The sequence below is a fragment of the Mobula birostris genome, chromosome 13 (assembly GCF_030028105.1).
Source record: "Mobula birostris isolate sMobBir1 chromosome 13, sMobBir1.hap1, whole genome shotgun sequence".
Classification (NCBI taxonomy): Eukaryota; Metazoa; Chordata; class Chondrichthyes; order Myliobatiformes; family Myliobatidae; genus Mobula; species Mobula birostris.
The window spans coordinates 96195995-96206824 of record NC_092382.1 but is presented as its reverse complement, the minus strand read 5'-3'; the positions used below and the strand labels follow the sequence as shown (position 1 = coordinate 96206824).

The 10830-nt window shown below is 46.2% G+C and overlaps 1 non-coding gene across 1 annotated transcript; it reads left to right on the top strand.

The window, feature by feature from the left end:
* Positions 1 to 2580: 2580 nt before the first annotated feature.
* Positions 2581 to 2653, top strand: trnat-ugu (transfer RNA threonine (anticodon UGU)). Its single transcript has one exon. It is a non-coding gene; the product is annotated as a tRNA-Thr (tRNA).
* The last annotated feature ends 8177 nt before the right edge of the window (positions 2654 to 10830 follow it).

The following is a 10830-nucleotide window of genomic DNA, read 5'->3' as shown; positions in this document are numbered from 1 at the left end:
GTGATTAACAGCTCATCTCGGAGATGATCTCCGTTCATGAGGGAATGCTTCATGAGGAAGCCAGGAGGAAAAGTACGGAGCTGCAGTCCCCAAGGCACTGAATTCAACTCCTGCGACGGCGTTGGTGCGAAACGGGATCGGCCTTAGCTGTTCCTCTTTGGATTCACCAACTGCGTGGAGAGAGAGAGACTGCCGCATGGGAAAGAAATTGCTCTCCATACCATGCTGCCCTGTCTTGGGTATCACGTAGACAGCTTGGACACAATGTTCATGGTCGACCCTGACTAGCTTAGGGCCTCAGGTTAGTGTTAAATAGATGTTCTGCTGCGCAACGCGACTCCTTCCTGCCGAAAGACCTGTCCCGCGCTTCTTCTCTAAATATAAATGAATGTTTATTTATAAAGTACATGGTAGGACACTGAGGAGTGCGGAGCAACAAAGGGATCTGGAAGTTCAGATACATAATTCCCTGAAAGTGGCGTCACAGGTAGACAGGATTGTAAAAGGGATTTTGGCATCCGAGCATTCATAAATCAAAGTATTTAATATAGGAGTTGTGATGTTATGGTGAGGTTGTATAAGACAATTGTAAGACCAAATTTGGAATACTGTGTGCAGTTCTGGTCACCTAACTATAGGAAGGATATCGGTAAGATTGAAAGAGTGCAGAAAAGATTTACTAGGATGTTGTCCGGTCTTCAGGAGTTGAGTTACAAGGAAAGATTGAACAGGTTAGGACTTTATTCCTTGGAGCGTAGAAGAATGAGGGGAGATTTGATAGAGGTTTACAAAATGATGAAGGGTATGGACAGATTAAATATGAGTAGGATCATTCCACTTGGACTAGGAAAGGTAAATACGAGAGGACATGGCTTTGGGGTGACATGGGAAATATTTTGGTTGGAACATTAGCGGGGGATGCATGGGAAAGAAATTGCTCTCTATCCCATGCTGCCCTGGCTTGGCTATCACGTAGACAGATAGGACACAATGTCCACGGTCGACCCTGACTAGCTAAGGGCCTCAGGTTAGTGTTAAATAGCTGGGTTGCTGCGCAGCCCGACTCCTTGCTGCCGAAAGACTGTCCCGTTCATCGGTACTAGAACTGCAGTTAATAAGCCTCTCAACACCACACGAAAATGTATCCTCCCTTTAGTGCCACGGCTTAGACTTTCATTTCGGGTGTACTTCAAGACGGAATCCCTCAGTTCGTACTTTGGGCACGCTGCTCTGGATTTCTAGAATCTGCATGATCTTTAGGCACATGACGGAAAGTCAGGCTATGAGGCATTGATGTTGGAAAAATAGGTTCCTAAGATTGTCATAGCCTCTAAAGTCCCACAACAACTCATTGATGAAGGTACAGCAGTAAATGTAGGGTATATGGATTTCAGCAAGGCATTTGATAAGGTACCCCATGCAAGACGTATTGAGAAAGTAAGGAGGCATGGGATCCAAGCGGACTTTGCTTTTTGGATCCAGAATTGACTTGCCTACAGAAGGCAAAGAGTGGTTTCAACGGGTCATATTCTGCATGGAGGTCGATGACAACTGAGGTGCCTCAGGGATCTATTCTGGGATCCTTGCTCTTAGTGATTTTTATAAATCACCTGGATCAGGAAGTGCAGGGATGGGTTAGTAACTTTGCTGATGACCCAAATGTTGGTTGTGCTGTGTATAGTGTGAAAGGCTGTCAAAGTTTAGAGCGGGACATCGATAGGATGCAAAACTGGGCGGTGAATTGGCAGATGGATTTCAAACCTGATGAGTGTGAGGTTGTTCATTTTGGTATGTCAAATATGAAGTCAGAATATAGCATTAATGGTAAGACTGTCGGCAGTGTGGAGGAGGAGAGGAATCTTCGGTTCCGACTCCATAGTATACTAAAAGCTGCTGCACAGGTTGACTCTGTGGTTAAGAAGGCATACGGTGCATTGGTCTTCAGCAACCCTGGATTGATTTAAAGAGCAGAGAAGCAATGTTACAGTTTCATAGGGCTCTGGTCAGACGCCACTTGGAGTACTGTGCTCCGTTCTGGTCACCTCGCTAGAGAAAGGATGTGGAAACTATAGAAAGTGCGCAGAGGAGATTTACAAGTATTTTGCCTGGACTGGGCAGCATGCCCTATGAGAGTGAGTGGAGGTAGTGATGGCGAGTCACATTGAGGTGTCTTGCTGATGGAATGATACGTTTTGGAGTAAGGAGAGTTGGTACGAATGGAAGGACATGTTTAGCGGTACTAATACAGTAATCGACAGTGTGGGGGCACCAATATGGTGGTGCTGTGCTTTACTGATTGAGATGGGGCACTGAAGGACAGTGCAGCTGGACTGACTCACCATGGGTGAGTGTTCCAGGGTGACATACCGAGGATAGCACGCAGGGTGTGCAAGCTATGACGTAGTAATGCTGGTGAATCAGAGCAGGAATGGTGTACAATGTGACTGGCGCATGTTATGAAATTTGTTTTGCGCATCAGTATAGTGCAATAAATAATAAGCTAAAACTGCATTAGAACTTTTAAAAAAGTAATGCAACTAAAGAAATCTCCCCGGTTTCATCGTCCATTCAGATGGAGGAGGCTCCATAGCTCAGGGGTTAGAGCACTGGTTTTGTAAACCAGGGGCCGTGAGTTCGAATCTCACTGGGGCCTCAACATTTTCAGGGGTTCGCATGTCGCCATTACAGCTGGGCGTGTCCGAGATGGCAGTTCAATTCCAGCGGCGTGTGCGTGGAGTCTGTATATTTTCCTCGTTAGTGTCAGGGTTTCCTCCCGCAATCCCAAGACGTGCAGGCGAATAGGGCAACATCATTGATTATTGTCCTGTGTTAAGTACTTAAAGTTGTCATACCCGGCGGTGGTTTTGGGGATAAGCTTCCGCAATGCATTAAATGTTCCCAGTGGCCTCAGCTTGTCAGGGTAGACAATGAACTTTGTGTCCTAGCTGTCCACGTGATACCCAAACCGGGGGCAACATGGTATGGAGTGCAATTTCTTGGCCATACAGCAGTCTCTCCCACTCCACGCAGCTGGTGAACCCAAAGAGGAACAGTTAAGGCCGATACCGTTTTGCACCAGCGTCGTCGCGGGAATTGCCATTCAGCGGTGCACTCAGTGTAGGACTGCCTTCGGGAATGCAGCTCCGTACTATTCTCGGGGTTCCCTCCCGAAGCCTTCCCCATGAGTAGGTATAGTCGCAAAGCAGCCGATTGTATTACTGCCACTGTACTTCCAGTACCGTAACTCTCCATCATTAGTACCATTCAGTGTGTACACTTTGTCAGTAGCAGCTCTCCACGTGTCTCTACAGCACTGGTACACCTGAGTGGGTATCTCCATCAGTACCAACCCTCCCTCACTCCACCCATACCATCCCTGTTTGTCACTCCAACACTGCTATCCCTCTCTGTTTCTCAAGTAGTTCTATCCGTTAGTGTCAGATTGTGCGCTAGCAGTGTCCGAACCAAAGTGCGGAGGAACAGACAGACTCCAATGCCGAGAGACCGACTCGTGTTCATTCATAAGAATTCCAACAGAACAACAGTGACTCCGCCGAGGGAGTGACACCGCGAGACGAAACATTGTCAAAACCAGGACCCGGCGATTCGAGCTAATCGGACGTCTGCTTCAATGCTGCAAGTGACACGAAATCCCGCAGCCTATCAAAATAAACTAACTAGTTTAAACAGAAAGCACCAGAGACCACTTTACAAAAAATCGAGACCCTCGAGAGAAAAAAAAACACACACACACAAACAAGGGTCTCTGAATAATTACGGTCTCTCATTAAAGAAGAATTAACCAATTGAAGAGCACTAAAATCCTTAAAGCCCAACGCTCCACGTACAAGCTCGAAGGGCTCATTACACGTTAGTGTGTTCTACAACGGCACTCTCTTTCAGTCCCTTGAAGCATCGGTATTCCATCACAGAGAGTCACCTGTTCCATTCCAAACCTACGGTGTATCACCCAATTCACAGCTACAACAGAAATTATCCGTCCAACCATATTGAATGCGTCATTTGATCATTACTGTCCGTCAACATGTCGCTTCACTATTACTAACTCTCTGTGTCTGTTACTATTTCACCAGCCCTGCATTTCACTGTTTCATCCCGGTTCCAACAGCCATCTGTGATTATCTCATTTTGCACCAGGGTGCAACACTGCATGTCTACCACACCACGGCGTGTCGCTTCAACAGTTCTCTCGCACGGTTAGCCAATCCATCAAGTCTATTCGCTGTCTCTCACTCTACCAGTACTAATTCTCATTATATCATTCCATGTACATCACTGCATCTGTCCCACCTCCGCATTTCACACCGCCAGGATGAGCTGCGGGTGTATCACTCTGTTATTTCTAACGCTGTGTATAATTCCATCAGTTCTAAACCTAAATGCGGCACTCGAACGGGATGACCACTCTCCGTGTCTCCTTATTATTCCTACCATCGGTCTATCAGTAATACCCCTCGTGGCGTTTGTTCATTATCACTACCCCACAGAATGACACTTTACCAATATTCTCTCTCTCTCTCTCTCTCTTTCTGTCTCTCCATCTTTACCGACCCTACAAATGTCACTCCAGCAGACCACCACTCACAGTTTCTCTTCATCATTGCTGCTCCTCAATGCGCTGCCCTTCATCGTGACTGTTCATTATTACCTCCCGTCACTGTCTCACTGCAATAGTATCACCCCTCACTCCCCGTCCATTATTAGCCCGCAGGTTCTCAGTCCATGATAGTTATTCTCCACTTTGCCTCCCGGTTATTATTGTCCGTCGGTGTCTTCTCCATTAGCTGTGCACATTAGTCTATCATTCAATCACTATCCCCACGATAATATCACTCCATCTATACCAGCGCGCATTCAAATAGACTATTGTTGAGGTCATTCGTCAATTAAATCATCCAATTGTGACTGACTTCAGTAGCGCTACGGCACGGTGTATAACGCCATTTCACTACCGCTCGGTGTTTCAGTCTATCAAGAGGACATTTAGAGTCTGATACTCCATCACTGCAAACAAATACTATCACCCGCATCCACCGTTTCCGCCGGCAGCTCGTACAGCACTCGCATCACCCTCTGAATGAAGTTCCCCTTCATTTCCTTCTTGAACCTTTCAACCGTTACCCTTAACCCACGGTCTACATCACCGGGAGTACCTTCGTCAGTACTAAAACTCTCCGACTAGCTCTAACAGAACTATACCTCACTGTATCATCACAAATGTATTATGCATCTGCGACTCGCTCCATTATTATTACATCGCCTGTGTTACATATGACACATGTGCGTCACGCCATCAGTACCACTACAACTGTGTCACTCATCAGAACGAGCTCACTTTGTTTCACGTCACAAGGTGTCGCTGCATTAATTTTCAACTTAGTATCAAAACTCGCATATCATGCTCGCAGGAGGAAACAAAGCGTGGCGCTCCATTACTTCTAACCTTAAGTGCATAATTCTCTCAATACCACCCCGCGGCGTTTCTTCACGTATCGACAGTACCACTCACCGTGATACTCCACCATCAATACGGTTCATTGTGGCGCTCCATCAGGACCAGTCCCCAGAGCGTCTCGTTAGAACTACTAGCCCCTCAGTCTGTCACTCCGTCAGAATTGTCCCTCTCTCTGTCTTCGATCATTCCTACCCGTTCGTGTGTACTCCATTAATATTACCCAGCATTCTCTCGCCGCATTCGTGTTACCCCTGGTGTTAAACACCATCAGAATCAGAATCAGGTTTATTATCACCGGTATGTGTCGTGAAATGTGTTAGCTTAGCAGCAGCAGTACGATTCAATGCATAATTTAGAAGAAAAAAAGGAACATAAAATAATAAATACATAAATAAATAAATTTACGGAATACGTATATTGAACAGATTAAAATCGTGCAAAAAAAACCCAAAATAATTGCATATTAAAGCATTAAGATAGCGTTCACGGGTGTCAATGTCCATTCAGGAAACAAATGGCAGAGTGCAAGAAGATGTTCCTGAATCGCTGAGTGTGAGCCTTCAGGGTTCTATATCTACTGCCTGATGGTAACAGTGAGAAAAGGACATGCCCTTGGTGCTGGAGGTCCTTAATAATGGACGCTGCCTTTCTATGACACCGCTCCCTGAAGATGTCCTGGGTACTTTGTAGATTAGTACTCAAGAAGGAGCTGACTAAATTTACATCCCGCTGGAATGTGGTTTAACTTTGCAATTTATCACCCCATCGTCCATCTACAGCACCATAGTGCATCTTTCCGTCAGTATTATCCTCTGATGTGTCATGTGATCAATAATACTCCTCAATTTGCCTCTACATCATAACTATCGGCCCGTGGCTCAGGCCATCCGTAGTACACCTCCCTGTATCACTTCAGTTGTACCGCTTACTTGTGTATTCTTCCAGTTGCACTCACAGTGAAAGTTAGTAACGATGGATCGACACTGTAAGGTGCGGTGCTGTTCTGCGAGGAGCTCCAGTGGAGTCACCCGTAGACGGGAGTGTATAATGCAGCATCACACGGTGGCAACGCAGAAATTGAGTGATTCGATTCGATGTAGTAGGATAGAGTAGCTCTGATGAAGTGCCACCTGTGGAGGAATACTGTTAATGTGAAGGAATGAGCGTTAGTACTGATAGATTAGCACCCTAAAGGTTAATAATACTGAAGGGGCACAGTAAAGAGTGGTACTTATGGAATGACACACTGAGAGGTCGTAAAGATTACGTGACACGCACAGTCAGTCAGCAGCAATGAAGTAATTGGCATTTTCCTACAACAGAGGCTCTCGACCTTTTTTTAAGCCATGGACCGAGGAGAACGATTAATACTCAGTGGGACAACACGATTGAAGCGATACTTGAGATGTACTTCTGTAGTTGTGAGACACAACTTGGTGGTATTGGTGGAGTGAAAAGAAATTTCCGGAGTACTGATGGAGTGACGCACCGTGGCGTAGTTGTGGCTGAGTTTTATATTCTGTGCTGTTGTACAAGTGGGGGAAAGCACAAGTGAGCGGTACAACTGAAGTGATAAAGCGAGGTGTACGACGGATGGTGTGAATCAGGGGCCGATAATAACGATGTAGAGGGAAATTGAGGAGCATGATTGATCACATGACACATCAGAGGATAATACTGATGGAGGGGTGCCCTGTAGATGGACGATAGGGTGATAAATTGTAACGTTCGACCACATGACAGAGGGCTGTGAATTTAGTCAGCTCCATCTTGGGTACTAGCCTATAAACTACTCAGGACATCTTCAAGGAGCAGTGTCTCAGAAAGGCAGCATCTGTTATTAAGGCCCTCCAGCACTCAGGAATGCCCTTTTCTCACTGTTACCATCAGGTAGGAGGTACAGAAGCCTGAAGGCACACACTCAGCGATTCAGGAACAGCTTCTTCCCCTCTGCCATTCGATTCCTGAATGGACATTGAACACATGAACACCACCTCACTTTTTTTAATATGCAATTATTTTGTTTTTTCTTTCAGACGATTTTAATCTATCACATATATGTATACTGTAATCTTATTTATTTACTTACTTATTTAATATTTTATGTTTCTTTTTCTTCCTCTAATTTATGCACTGAATTGCACTGCTGCTGCTAAGCTAACAAATTTCACGACATATATCGGTGATAATAAACCTGATTCTGATTCTGATGGTGTCTAACACCAGGGGTAACACGAATGCGGCTAGAGAATGCTGGGTAATATTAATGGAGTACACACGAACGGGTAGGAATGATCGAAGACAGAGAGAGGGACAATTCTGACGGAGTGACAGACTGAGGGGCTAGTAGTTCTAACGAGACGCTCTGGGGACTGGTCCTGATGGAGTGCCGCAATGAACCGTATTGATGGTGGAGTATCACGGTGAGTGGTACTGTCAATGAGTGATGAAACGCCGCGGGGTGGTAGTGAGAGAATTATGCACTTAAGGTTAGAAATAATGGAGCGCCACGCCTTGTTTCCTCTTGCGAGAATGATATCTGAGTTCTAATACAATGCAGAAAAATTAATGCAGCGACACCTTGTGGTGTGAAACAAAGTGAGCTCGTTCTGATGAGTGACACAGTTGTAGTGGTACTGATGGCGTGACGCACGTGTCATATGTAACACAGGCGATGTAATAATAATGGAGCGAGTCGCAGATGCATAATACATTTGTGATGATACAGTGGGGTATAGTTCTGTTAGAGCTAGTCGGAGAGTTTTAGTACTGACGAAGGTACTCCCGGTGATGCAGACCGTGGGTTAAGGGTAACGGTTGAAAGGTTCAAGAGGGAAATGAGGGGGAACTTCATTCGGAGGGTGATGCGAGTGCTGTACGAGCTGCCGGCGGAAACGGTGGATGCGGGTGATAGTATTTGTTTGCAGTGATGGAGTATCAGACTCTAAATGTCCTCTTGATAGACTGAAACACCGAGCGGTAGTGAAATGGCGTTATACACCGTGCAGTAGCGCTACTGAAGTCAGTCACAATTGGATGATTTAATTGACGAATGACCTCAACAATAGTCTATTTGAATGCGCGCTGGTATAGACGGAGTGATATTATCGTGGTGGATAGTGATTGAATGATAGACTAATGTGCACAGCTAATGGAGAAGACACCGACGGACAATAATAACCGGGAGGCAAAGTGGAGAATAGCTATCATGGACTGAGAACCTGCGGGCTAATAATGGAGGGGGAGTGAGGGGTGATACTACTGGAGTGAGACAGTGACGGGAGGTAATAATGCCGAGTCACGATGAAGGGTAGCGCATTGAGGAGCAGCAATGATGAAGAGAAACTGTGAGTGGTGGTCTGCTGGAGTGACATTTGTAGGGTCGGTAAAGATGGAGAGAGAGAGAAAGAGAGAGAGAGAGAGAGAGAGAGAGAGGGCGAGAGAGAGAGAAAGAGAGAGAGAGAGAGAGAGAGAGAGTATTGATAAAGTGTCATTCTGTGGGATAGTGATAATGAACAAACGCCACGAGGGGTATTACTGATAGACCGATGGTAGGAATAATAAGGAGACACGGAGAGTGGTCATCCCGTTCGAGTGCCGCATTTAGGTTTAGAACTGATGGAATTATACACAGCGTTGGAAATAACAGAGTGATACACCCGCAGCTCATCCTGGCGGTGTGAAATGCGGAGGTGGGACCGAATGCAGTGATGTACATGGAATGATATAATGAGAATTAGTACTGGTAGAGTGAGAGACAGCGAATAGACTTGATGGATTGGCTAACCGTGCGAGAGAACTGTTGAAGCGACACGCCGTGGTGTGGTAGACATGCAGTGTTGCACCCTGGTGCAAAATGAGATAATCACAGATGGCTGTTGGAACCGGGATGAAACAGTGAAATGCAGGGCTGGTGAAATAGTAACAGACACAGAGAGTTAGTAATAGTGAAGCGACATGTTGACGGACAGTAATGATCAAATGACGCATTCAATATGGTTGGACGGATAATTTCTGTTGTAGCTGTGAATTGGGTGATACACCGTAGGTTTGGAATGGAACAGGTGACTCTCTGTGATGGAATACCGATGCTTCAAGGGACTGAAAGAGAGTGCCGTTGTAGAACACACTAACGTGTAATGAGCCCTTCGAGCTTGTACGTGGAGCGTTTGGCTTTAAGGATTTTAGTGCTCTTCAATTGGTTAATTCTTGTTTAACGAGAGACCGTAATTATTTAGAGACCCTTGTTTGTGTGTGTGTGTGTATTTTTTTCTCTCGAGGGTCTCGATTTTTTGTAAAGTGGTCTCTGGTGCTTTCTGTTTAAACTAGTTAGTTTATTTTGATAGGCTGCGGGATTTCGTGTCACTTGCAGCATTGAAGCAGACGTCCGATTAGCTCGAATCGCCGGGTCCTGGTTTTGACAATGTTTCGTCTCGCGGTGTCACTCCCTCGGCAGAGTCACTGTTGTTCTGTTGGAATTCTTATGAATGAACGCGAGTCGGTCTCTCGGCATTGGAGTCTGTCTGTTCCTCCGCACTTTGGTTCGGACACTGCTAGCGCACAATCTGACACTGACCGGTAGAACTACTTGAGAAACAGAGAGGGGTAGCAGTGTTGGAGTGACAAACAGGGATGGTATGGGTGGAGTGAGGGAGGGTTGGTACTGATGGAGATACCCATTCAGGTGTACCAGTGCTGTGGAGACACGTCGAGAGCTGCTACTGACAAAGTGCACACACTGAATGGTACTAATGATGGAGAGTTACGGTACTGGAAGTACAGTGGCAGTAATACAATCGGCTGCTTTGCGACTATACCTACTCATGGGGAAGGCTTCGGGAGGGAACCCTGAGAATAGTACGGAGCTGCATTCCCATAAGGCAGTCCTACACTGACTGCACCGCTGAATGGCAGCTCCCGCGACGACGCTGGTGCAAAACGGTATCGGCCTTAACTGCTCCTCTTTGGGTTCACCAGCTGCGTGGAGTGGGAGAGACTGCTGTATGGCCAAGAAATTGCACTCCATACCATGTTGCCCCCGGTTTGGGTATCACGTGGACAGCTGGGACACAAAGTTCATTGTCTACCCTGACAAGCTGAGGCCACTGGGAACATTTAATGCATTGCAGAAGCTTATCCCCAAAACCACCGCCGGGTATGACGACTTTAAGTACTTAACACAGGACAATAATCAATGATGTTGCCCTATTCGCCTGCACGTCTTGGGATTGCGGGAGGAAACCCTGACACTAACGAGGAAAATATACAGACTCCACGCACACGTCGCTGGAATTGAACTGCCATCTCGGACACGCCCAGCTGTAATGGCGGCATGCGAACCCCTGAAAATGTTG